Source organism: Mus musculus, chromosome 14, assembly GCF_000001635.26.
Source record: "Mus musculus strain C57BL/6J chromosome 14, GRCm38.p6 C57BL/6J".
In the NCBI taxonomy this organism is placed as follows: domain Eukaryota; kingdom Metazoa; phylum Chordata; class Mammalia; order Rodentia; family Muridae; genus Mus; species Mus musculus.
Window position 1 is genome coordinate 73,470,269 of NC_000080.6, and position 11,213 is coordinate 73,481,481.

The window sequence follows — 11,213 nt, forward strand, 5'->3', positions numbered from 1 at the left end:
ATATTTTACCTCTGAATCTTTGATCCATATGGTTGGATAACTTTTAAACAGTGATGGTTTATTTGAAGGTTTTTTAGGGCTTGAGGAAAATGGAATTATTCAAAGAAAAGCATTTGCTCTTAAGGTGTTCCTTTAAGATAAAATGAACATCTAATTAGAGTATAAGACATATACAGACAAGGACACCACGATGAAACCCATTACCTTGTATGCAAACCTAAAACGTTAATTTAAAACTTAATTTGGTTTCTTCAATCAGCTGATATTTACTGGATACCTATTGTGTGCTGAGCCATGAAACATCTCTGTGCGGAAAAATACAAGCCTGAAAACGAACTAGTTCCAAATAAAGACGAGTCCACTCTTAGAAGCAGAAGTAGAAAATAAACCGTGTGCTCAGTACAGCCCAGAATAAAATGCCTGCGTCTCCCAGCTGCCTTCGTATTTACAGCACTGCCGAGAGATGCTCTGCCTCCACAGCTGGGGCCACACACCTTCTGGGCAGGAACTCGCTCTTGTGAGCATGAGCAGACTTCCTTTATAGCACAGGTGCTTATTGTCCAAGAAAAGATCAAGTGTTCTTCGGGGCTGGAAACACCCACTAGGCCCTGGTGTTCAAGGACTTCTCTGCTCACATTCCAGACATGTCCAAACCAAACCTCACCCAGAGAAGTTGCCCTGAATTTCAATGCAACCTGTCAGTAGCTCTAGGGTTAAGAGACTATACCAAGTAGGGGCTGGTAAGGGAAGATACAAAGTGGAAGGTAAGAGAATGAGCAAGCCTGGGTCTAAATGACTCAATGACACTGCAGGGGTTGGACTTACTATCAGGCCATACAGGGGATTTTTGCTAAAAGTAGACTTCAGAGACTCTGCCTATCAATAAGCGGGTAACTGAAATGCTATGTTCATTTGCTTGGGACTCTTTTCATTAACTGTGTATCAAAATACTGTACTGTACATCCAATATTTATATAAAGATATTCCCAAAACCCTATTCACAATGATCCTGTAATAGTTGTTATGTAATACTTTGTGTGATACTTTGACTTGAACTAATATTTCCTCAATATCCATCATTAACGAAAGTTCACCATTTGCCAGTGTCAGTGATGTGGGTCATTGCTCTTTCTTTGCTATTTAGCAGAGCTCTTTGAGCAGATTTAGGACCTACAACTAATTTGCTACCAAGGATAAATGATGTCTCTGAAGCAAGATCAGGAACTAAAGAACCGGTATGAGACCCAAAAGGTACCTTTGAGGTCTTCAGGCTCAACCCCATATTTTAAAGATAAGGTATCGGCTCAGGCCCAGAGAACCCTGAACTTAATGACAAGTTACCCTTGTTTATCTCATCATCACCTCCATAAGTAAAAAGGCTTCTGAGCCCTCTCTCTTAATTGTATTTAACTCACATGGTTACTATTTAGTTTTGATTATTTTTTTTAATGTGTGTTAAAAGCAAGAGGGGTTGGTTATCATTGTAAGTCTATGAACAGGAGGATAGCCACTGCCCACTGGCAGCAAGATTATCAGAGTAAAGGTTGGGATTAGTGCTAGACAGAGCCCATCATGGTTCGCACTCAGGCTGTGTGACTGTGGCCTGGTCGCCTGACTTTTCTGAGCCTCAGTAGCAATCATCTCGCAGGAGACTGAAGAATATCATGTGGAGCTGCTGAGATGGTTCTGCACATACAGATGCTGGCAGCAAAGCCTGGAGGCCCAAGTGCAATGACAGGAATGCATGTGATAGAAATGGCACTTGCACACACACACACACACACACACACACACACACACACACACACACACAAGCACACACAAATACATACAAACACACACACAAACACACACACACAAATACATACAAACACACACAAACACAAACACACACACACAAATACATACAAACACACAAACATAAACACACACACAAACATACACACAAATACATACAAACACACACAAACACAAACACACACAAACACACACAAACACACAAATACATACAAATACACACAAACACACACACAAACACACACACGTACACATGCACACACTATGTATATGTATATGTGTACACATTTCCCAGGTTACCAGAGATAATTTATTTCTACGGCATGGCACCTTTCCAAGTCCACAGTGGTAGAGACCTCATCCCCAGCGGGGGACTGGAGTTGCTGAATCAGCAGCTCCAACAAAGGAAAGGGAAGCAGAGTTAATTTAGGGGAACCATTTCAGAATAAACAGCTAGATTTACAAGGTGTATCTCCAAGAGCGCTTTGATGCCTGCGTTTGGAGAGTAAGGGGATGGAATAATTGACGTCTACGCTGGCAGATCAAAGCAACCCAAGAACTGCCGGCCACGCAATGAAACCCTTCTCACTTTTTCTACATTCAGTGTGCATATTTTGTAACCATAATAATAATTTGTCCCTGCACAGGTCCTTTCATCTGGGGAGGAGCTCAGAGCACTTTGAAGATGTTAATAAGAAAAAGACCTGCTAATTAAAGTCACTTAAAAATGAAAAGTCTCTGGGTCGGCAGGAGGGCGTGGATGTCTGCAAGGAGGTGAATAGGGACAAGGCAAAGTGACTTCTATGGAACCTGGGACTTCATGCCCAGCTGCTGGGAGGTGGTGACCCAGAGGTTTGTTGCTGTTGTTTCTTTAATGCTCTGTTGGATTTCATGCAGCAATAAAGTGGCTTTCTCTAGACAATCACAACAGATGTTAACAGAATAATTCAAAAGTCTGTGGCGTTCTTGACGTGAAGAGCACACACTGACCCAGGAGCTTGTGGTAAAAAACACAGAGGAGAGCTATGTTGGACATTTGTAATGAATTTTAACATCATCTGGCAAAGTTGTGAGCAAATCCAGAAAAGCAAGCTTAGAAGGACAACAATTTGTTAGCTCTTGTTGAAATTATTGCTATTAGTGGTTTTTTTATTGTTGTTGTTTTGTTTAAATTAGGTTGTTGCATTTTTTTGAGACAGGATCTCACTAAGTAGCCCAGGCTAGCCTCCAACCTAAAGTTCTTCCTCCTTAGCCTCCTGAGGGCTGGAATGACACTAGCTAGTGTTCCTAACAGCTTTTCTTTTAGAGGGCCCAAGAACCCACAGCGTGTCACACAGCTATCTACAACACCAATTCCAGGAAACCCAAATACATACAGTGCACAAACATATGTAAGCAAAATACCCATGCTCATAAAATTAAAAATGAATAAATGAAATGGAATATAAGTGAATTTAAAACAACAATAACAAACAAAATAAAAAATTTCTGGGCCTTAGGAGATGGCTCAATGTGTAGAAATGTTCACTATGCAAGTCTGGGGACCCAAGTTCAAATCCCCAGCACTCATATTAAAGTCCAGACAGGTAGTAGGAGCAGTTGAAATCCTGGTGTTCCCACAGGAAAATGGGAGGTGGAGACAGAGGACTCCCTCGAAGCTGGAGAGTTCCTGTTTCAAACAAGGTGAAAGGTGAAGACACACTGACCCAGGAAGTTGTCTTCTGACCTCCAGTGTGTGTGTCATGACACTCTCTTATCTACATTCACTTACATGAGTGTGTGTACGTGCACAGCACACACACAGTTCAGATGTCAGGGCTGTGCTGCTGTTGGCCTGTAATACCAGAGACTCGGGAGACAGAGGCAGGAACTGCAGAGTACTGTGTGACTTAACCAGACAGTCCCAAAGCTAAAAAGGAAATTAAAAAGATGTAGCTTGGGGTAAAGTGTTTGCCTGGTTTACACAGAACCCCTGGTTTACTCTGCAGTACTGCCAATAAATAAACAAATATAAACAAATACATTAAGAGAGAGAGAGAGAGAGAGAGAGAGAGAGAGAGAGAGAGAAACTCCTCATTGACTTGAAGTCTGCATTTGTTGGGCAAGTGACCTAATATCCCAAATTTCTCAATAGAACAAAGTCTCCTTTTTTCAAAAGAAAGCATTTGGCCAACTCAAGCCAGCTCCCTGGGGCATCTCCCCTGGGCACCTTTCCAGGGCCTGGCTTTCTAAACTTGGTATATTAATGGACTGAGACAGTCTCCCCAGCTGACTCTGGAAGCTGTCAGAATCTTGCTGGTAACTTCTAGACTTTTCTGGTTTCTCAAGAGGCATCAACACTTTTCAGCTGTAAATCAGTTTCCATCAGAATTCAAGCAGACAGCTTCCCTGGCCCTGGGATCCCTTCTTTTTTTTTTTTCCTCTCTGGTCTGCTAAGTTCTCAGTTGCCTGAAACCCCTGTTCCCCTGGAGACGGTCAGAAATAGCAGGCTACCTGGACCAACTTCTTCAATGGTCTCATAGCTAACTAGCTAGCTAGCTAGCTAGCTACCCAGACCAACTTCTTCAAAATTCATCCTCTTGATTTAATCAGCAGGGCGGGGGTGGGAGGTGGGATCTGTTTCCCACAGTTTGTGTAGGCTGGCTTGCTGCCAGTGTGCTTCAACTGAAAGAAAACACTTTGAAATAGAAGGGCAAGAAGAAAATTGTGGAAATAACGAGAACCTGTCTTGCTGAGGTCTGGCCTGGGTTTTTTGTTTGTTTGTTTGTTTGTTTTTAAAACTGGGGCTGATTCGAGACTAGTCTTGGTTACACAAACTTGCCTGCAATTCTGGAGAAGGGAGAACACCCTCTGGTGGTAAAAATCTATATCTGCACCGAGTCTCCTACATTTCTTTGCACTTGGACTCAGCTACACGTGCCTACGTTTGTACACAGATATCTACATGTAAAGAAGCTGACTCAGTCTTACCCTTGAATGACACAGAGAGGCACAGCACTAGTAGGCCGGCTCCTGCTGAAGACCTCTTTTATCCTGGGTTCTTGTGTAATGCATTATGCAAATTTGAATTCTGAAATTTATCATATTGTTTCATTATAGGAAAAGATGCTTATCGTGACACGGTATCCAGAACCACACCTGGTTTCTGCATGCCCTTTGTGAGTGATGAATTTTGCTTATGGCTGTGTTTGTTTCAGGTCCATTTTGTTTTTCAAAAGATTTTTGTTTCACTTTTTTAAAAATCCCATTTTATTTAGTTAGTGTGTGTCTGTTCATGTGTGCATGCAAGAATGTGTGTGTGCGCGTATGTGTGCTTGTGCAAGCAGGTGTGTGGGAGGGGTGTCTCTCCTTCTACCGTGCAGGTCCAGGGGCTCAAATTCAGCTTGTCAGATTTGGCACGAAGCACCTCTATCCATGGAGCCATCTCCCCAGTCCTGATGTGAGATTTGTTTGATGTTCCTAGTGTGGTTCCCTTCTGTTTTAATATTCAGTTTGCATCCATAGCCAGGCTCTCCAGTCTCCCCGTCAGTGCTGCTCCACAGGTCTCAAGCTGATCAGCTGCGTGGAACATGTTCAAAACAGATGCTCAGGCTGTGCTCTCCGGAGCCCTGGGTGGAACGTTCCCTGGAAGTCAGAGTTCCTGTGGGTGCTGACCACTTGCCTTCTTGAGGCTCCTTTGGCTTTTCCTTTTGGGAATAATGCCAGAGAGGTCACTGTTTCCAGTTCGGAATATTCCTTTCAGTCTTTGTGAGACTGAGAACTTTGTGAGAACTCTATTAAAAGCCTTTTCCCTTGACCGTTTGCCCTCCTAAACCAGAGACGGCTTCCAAAGTTGGGAGAGTTTAATCAAGCCGGGGGCCCCTGCTTGACACCTGGGGCACTTGGCTGCACTTGGCACTTGTCATTAAAGAGTGGGATATCCTTGGTCAGACGAAGGCTTCGGGCCATTACCTTAAACACAGAGTTGCTCCTTGCCACGATGCTCAATGGCTACCTTGCAGGGTGAACAGCCTTCCTAGCTTGTCAGAGTCTTCAGAGATGTTCTCCTCGGACGTTTCACTGTTAAGTGCAGGGGGACTGCGAGCAAAGCAGGTGATTTCTTCACAGCAGTGTGGGGTTAGGACCACACAAACCAGCCCTTGCTTTCTACTTGGTTAGCTACTCTTCCATTACTTCTGTCTGCCAAGTGCCAGTCTTGACGTTTCATAGAAATCTACCATACTCAAAATACTAATTACACCATATGGCTGTGGTTCTCAGCCTGTGGGTGAGACCCCTTTGGGGTCTAGAATGACCCTTCAACAAGGTCACCTAAGACCATCAGAAAACATATATTTACATTCTGGTTCATAACAGTAGCAAGTAGCAAGTTACTGTTATGAGGTAGCAATGAAAATAATTTTACGGTTAGGGGTCACCACAACATGGGGAGCTGTATTAGAGGAACAGCATCAGGAAGCTTGCGAACCACTGCCTCGAGGTGTTAACCTCATTTGAGAAGTGTTAGCCATGGAAACCTTCTCATGCAAGCTTAAAAATGATGCAGACGTTAATTGAGACAGGCAGGCCTCCACTGCTCTACCACAAGCCAGCTTTGTTGTACACATATGCTATCTGAGCTGGAGAGGGTATACAAGACTGGGAGGGAGGAGCCGCAGGGAGAGCAGATGTTCCCAACCCAATTACCAGTGAGTGGGTGTCGGAGACCAAAGAACAAAGGAGGGCGGTGGGCAGGGACAACTGGGAGAGGCTCAACTCAGGGAGTGGGGTGTGGACATAGCCAGAGAGGAATCAGAATCAAAAATGAAGGCCTGGGATGAGAAGAACAGATAGCCAGCCCTTTCAAGCGAAGGTTCCAGGATGCCTGTGCGGAAGTTGTGCTAACTGCTATCCCCAGAACTGTATTTTGGATTATCTGATGAGTTTAAAAGAGGCCATGAGCACACAGTTCGCGTTGCTGTGTTGCTGCTTTGCACGGGTTGTAGGCACGGTGCACACAGCCTTCCAGACAGGAGAGAAGAATTTCTCCTACCCATTCCCTCTGCCTACCTCAGGCCTGGTGTTCCTAAAGCATTGCTTAACCGCCATACTTAATATTTAGGGTGCAGAGAATTAGTGCGTCGGTAAAGCTCGGTGCACCCACTCCACCCTTCCTCCTATTGAATCTAGGACTGGGTGGGTCAGTCTTAGAAATTTGAACGAGGAAGCCATCCTTCGCTCCTGTAAATAAATGCTGGCCCAGATAACTTGGAGCGCCAGCCCCGTGGCTATTGTTCTCATAAACACATGAATGTATCCCTGTGAAATGACTGAAGAGATGACTCCTTGTCAAGGCAGCTGGCAAGCTCAGCAGTTAAGAGCACTCGCAGCTACTTCAGAGGACCTGGGTTCGATTCCTAGCACCCACATGGCAGCTTACAACCATCTATAACTCTACTTCTGAGGGGATCCAATGCCCTCTTCTGACTTCTGTGAGCACTAGGCATGAACATGGTACACTTACATGCAGACAAAATATTCATTCACATGACTGGGCAGTAGTAGCCCATGCCTCTAATCCCAGCACTTAGGAGGCAGAAGCAGGCAGGTATCTGTGAGTTCTAGGCCAGCCTGGTCTACAGTATGAGTTTCAGAACAGTCAGAGTCACAGAGAAAAAAAACACAAAAGACCAATATATTCATTATACACATAAAAATAAAAGAAATAAATAAATCTGGAAATCTCTAAACAAAACACACACACACACACACACACACACACACACACACAACACAAAGAACTTGTCGCCGGGCATGGTGGCACACGCCTTTAATCCCAGCACTCGGGAGGCAGAGGCAGGTGGATTTCTGAGTTCGAGGCCAGCCTGGTCTACAAAGTGAGTTCCAGGACAGCCAGGGCTACACAGAGAAACTGTATCTCGAAAAACAAAAAAAACAAAACAAAACAAAAAACAAAAAACAAAGAACTTGTCAAAAGCAGGGCTTTAATGGCCATGTTGAAGATCGGACGTAGCAAAACATCAAAACATCACAGCACGGTTTTAGTAAAACAGCCTTTTCATGTAAGAGCTCCTAGGTTGGGGACATAAAAACACAAAAGCAAAAAACAAAAGCAAAAAGACATGGCAGTGCGAAGCAGACTTTTTCAGGAGTGGGGTTGAGGGGAAGCGGATAATAGAGGTAAGATTATGTGAGCAGAAGGTATTATATATGGGTATGAAACTGTTAGAGAATATTTTTTAAGAACGAAGGAGGGGCATGGTAGCACACTCCTTTAATCCCAGCACTCCAGAGGCAAAGGCTGGCAAATGTCTGTGAGTTCAAGGCCAGACAGAGCTGTGTAGGGAGACTATCCAGAGAGAGTAGTAGGATCCTCACTGTTAGAACTGAGTCTGAAAGTTCATGCCTGAAAGTCTCTTACATTTGGATTTTGCTGAAACTGGTCCAGGACCTCTATTAGACATGGCTTGACTCATAGTGTCTGCTGTTGATCTTGTCTGAGCTGTGAGGCTCTCTATACCATCTGCTCTTGATCAGCTGCCTGATCTACATGTCCCGTCCTCAGCCAGTTTCTCTCTTCCCCTCTCAGCCCCTTTCTGTAAACGGCTTTCATCCACCCTGTAATGACCTCGAAGATCCTGAATATCCACCTCACCTCCCACTGACGTTTTCCGTGTTAGCCCACGGGCCTTGCTGCCTTTCCCATGCTTAGGGAAGTATGGCCGGGCCGGTCCTGATCCTGTGCCTAGGACTTGACCTTCAGTCACAGAGCTGAGTGTCTTGAGTGACTTTGGCCACCCTCCTGGTTTTGGGTGGTTTGACTTGAAGACATAGATTGGTAACTCTTAGCCCCGTGCTTGAAAACATGATGGAAAGTTCCATGACACACGTGGCATGGATTGACCAGACACCCTCCTTTGCAGAAACACTGACTCTTCCTATGGTCACTGATTGGTCTTTTATCGTATCTTCAGCAGACTCCTCCACTCATTCCATCTGTTGCAGATGCCCTCTTGCTTCTCCTTGTCAATCATTATGTTTTGTTTTGTTTTAAATAGCACTTGGCTTTGCCCTTGGTGTCATCAGTTAGATCTCTATTAGTGGAATTGAATACTGGGGCTTAGTACTTGCTATTAGGTTAAAGGTTTCCTTGGAGAGGGCCCAGTTCTTTTAATCAATTTTAAAAAATGAGACACTGTTCTCAAGATCTTGGCTTGAAGAACCTTCCTCTGAGTTAAGAATACTTATCTTTGAATGTCTGAGAAGTCCCAAACAAGATTGGCATCTCCCAATTCTACCAGACAGCTGTCCTTCCCGGGAGCCTTGCACTATGTCTGGAAAAGAATGTGGACAGTCGCAGTTGGCCAACTGATGCTGTGCTCAAAGAGGATCTAGCATTTATTATTTAAAGGATATCTTTAAAAAAATAAAAAAGCAGGGAAAGAGTATTCTATCATCCCTGTCCATGTACATCCACAGCCAAAGCCTTGTATTCTCTGAAAGTTTGGTTAGTTCTGGTTCAAGACTCGAAGCTCTTTGAGTGTTGCCAATCAGTAGTCCTTCCTGCATTCCTCCAGAGCAGGGAGCTGACAAGTGGATACAACCCAGCCTCCAAGCATGGATAAGAGGCACTGAGGACTCAAATAACCAATCTGGGTGGCAACATGATGATATGTAACCCAAGGTTCCAAAATGCTCCACAGAGCTAAACACATTGGTCTCTGAAGCACCAGGACTGGCTCCTGTAAGTAGAAGGCTCATGATGCTGTGTGAAGGCTGCACCATCCCTGACTCTCAATTGTTCTCTTATTTACTGTGCTTCTTTTGAAAGGCTTCATGCTGAGCCTTCTGATCCCATTAAAAAAAAAGAAAAGAAAAGAAAAGAAAAGAAAAGAAAAGAAAAGAAAAAAAAACTGGCAAAGGCTGAATGTGATCCATCAGCTGTAAGACGGAACCCTTCCTTCCTAATTAAGGAACTTCTGGTGCCAGACATGCCTTTGAAGGGGTTAGGGAAAGTAGGAGACAAAAAGAGGAAACATTTTAGTACCCTTGAAAGCACCTGCAGAAAATCCACTTTTGTGTTTCAGTTAATAATTAATTCATTAATTCTTTGGTCTTACTTTTTGGTTTAGGCTGGTCTCCAACTCATGGCAATATTCTTGTCTTAGTCGTCATGGTGCTGGGATGACAGGCATGAGCCCCCAGTCTACATATATGACCAATCCTTCTACAGTATATATATATATATATATATATATATATGTATATATACACACATATATATGTGTGTGTATAATATATATTTATATAAAATATAATTCATTTATGTATTATATAAGTATATTATAAATATATAATGTGATATATATATATATCTTCCATTCTCATTCTGTTTCTTTCAGCTACACATTAATTTCCTTAATATTCATTTTCTTTCCTTTCTCGATGGAGATGCCTCCCCCAGTCACCAGGACTCACGTTCAGGTGCCTTCTGCTCTGCTGGGCACTTCTGACCTAATGATCCTCCACATCCCTTGCCACTATGATAATATTGTATGGACTCAAAGCGAGATGATAGAAGTCGTAAAAATATGGTTCTCATATATAAAAGTGACACTAGCTTTGTACATGACTGCTTAGTAATGATGCCTAGTGGCCTGTCAGCATAATGATACATACATAATGATGTCAGTCTACATCATTAGAATCATAAGATACTTTATTAATCCTTATTTGGAAATAGCATAAGTCTATAGTTTTAGCACTCTGGGTGTCTATGAAAGAAGTCAAGAACCCAAGGCAAGCCTGGGCTATGTAAGCTCTTGTCAGAGGAAAAAAAAGCTTTCTCAAGACCTGGGATGAGGGTACTGGTGCCTCCTGCCGTCCTAAACTCTTACTGCCAGGAGGTAATCTTTTAAAACAATGGGGATAAAAAGCCACAAGTCTCATATTTAAGCTCCAGTCACATCTGAATGATAGATAGCCTATTGATAGAAGATTTTATTTTCTTGGTTTAAAAGCAAAACAAACAAACAAATAAACAAACAAACACAATTATAGAGTTAGTGTGGGTAGCTCAGAAGGTAAGAACATTAGGTACACAAGGGACCCGCATGGAAAGCTGGGTGGGATCTTGCAGATCTACAACCCCAGTGCTGTGTGAGGTCAGACAGGAGGCTCGGGCCAGCAGCCTAGCTCCAGGTTCAAATGAAGGCGCTGACTCCAGGCAATGTGAGATAAAGCAGGACACTTAACATCCTCCTCTGGTCTCTGCAAGTACGTGAATACATACACCCATGCTCACACGTGTGCACATACACACAACACACATAACACACACACAGAAAAGCATCTATGCTGCAGTTGTAAATGCTAGAAAAAGAACTCATCAGAAACTTTAACCAGTTTTCTCATAG

At 43.4% G+C, this 11,213-nt stretch overlaps 1 long non-coding RNA gene across 2 annotated transcripts; it reads left to right on the forward strand.

Moving 5' to 3' along the window:
* Window positions 1-4,069: 4,069 nt before the first annotated feature.
* Window positions 4,070-5,541, forward strand: Gm35450. 2 transcript variants are annotated; one of them, XR_383586.3, is made up of 3 exons: window positions 4,070-4,095; window positions 4,897-4,955; window positions 5,302-5,541. It is a non-coding gene; the product is annotated as a predicted gene, 35450 (long non-coding RNA). The 2 variants fall into 2 exon arrangements; XR_001781416.2 differs by having other exon boundaries at window positions 5,306-5,541.
* The last annotated feature ends 5,672 nt before the right edge of the window (window positions 5,542-11,213 follow it).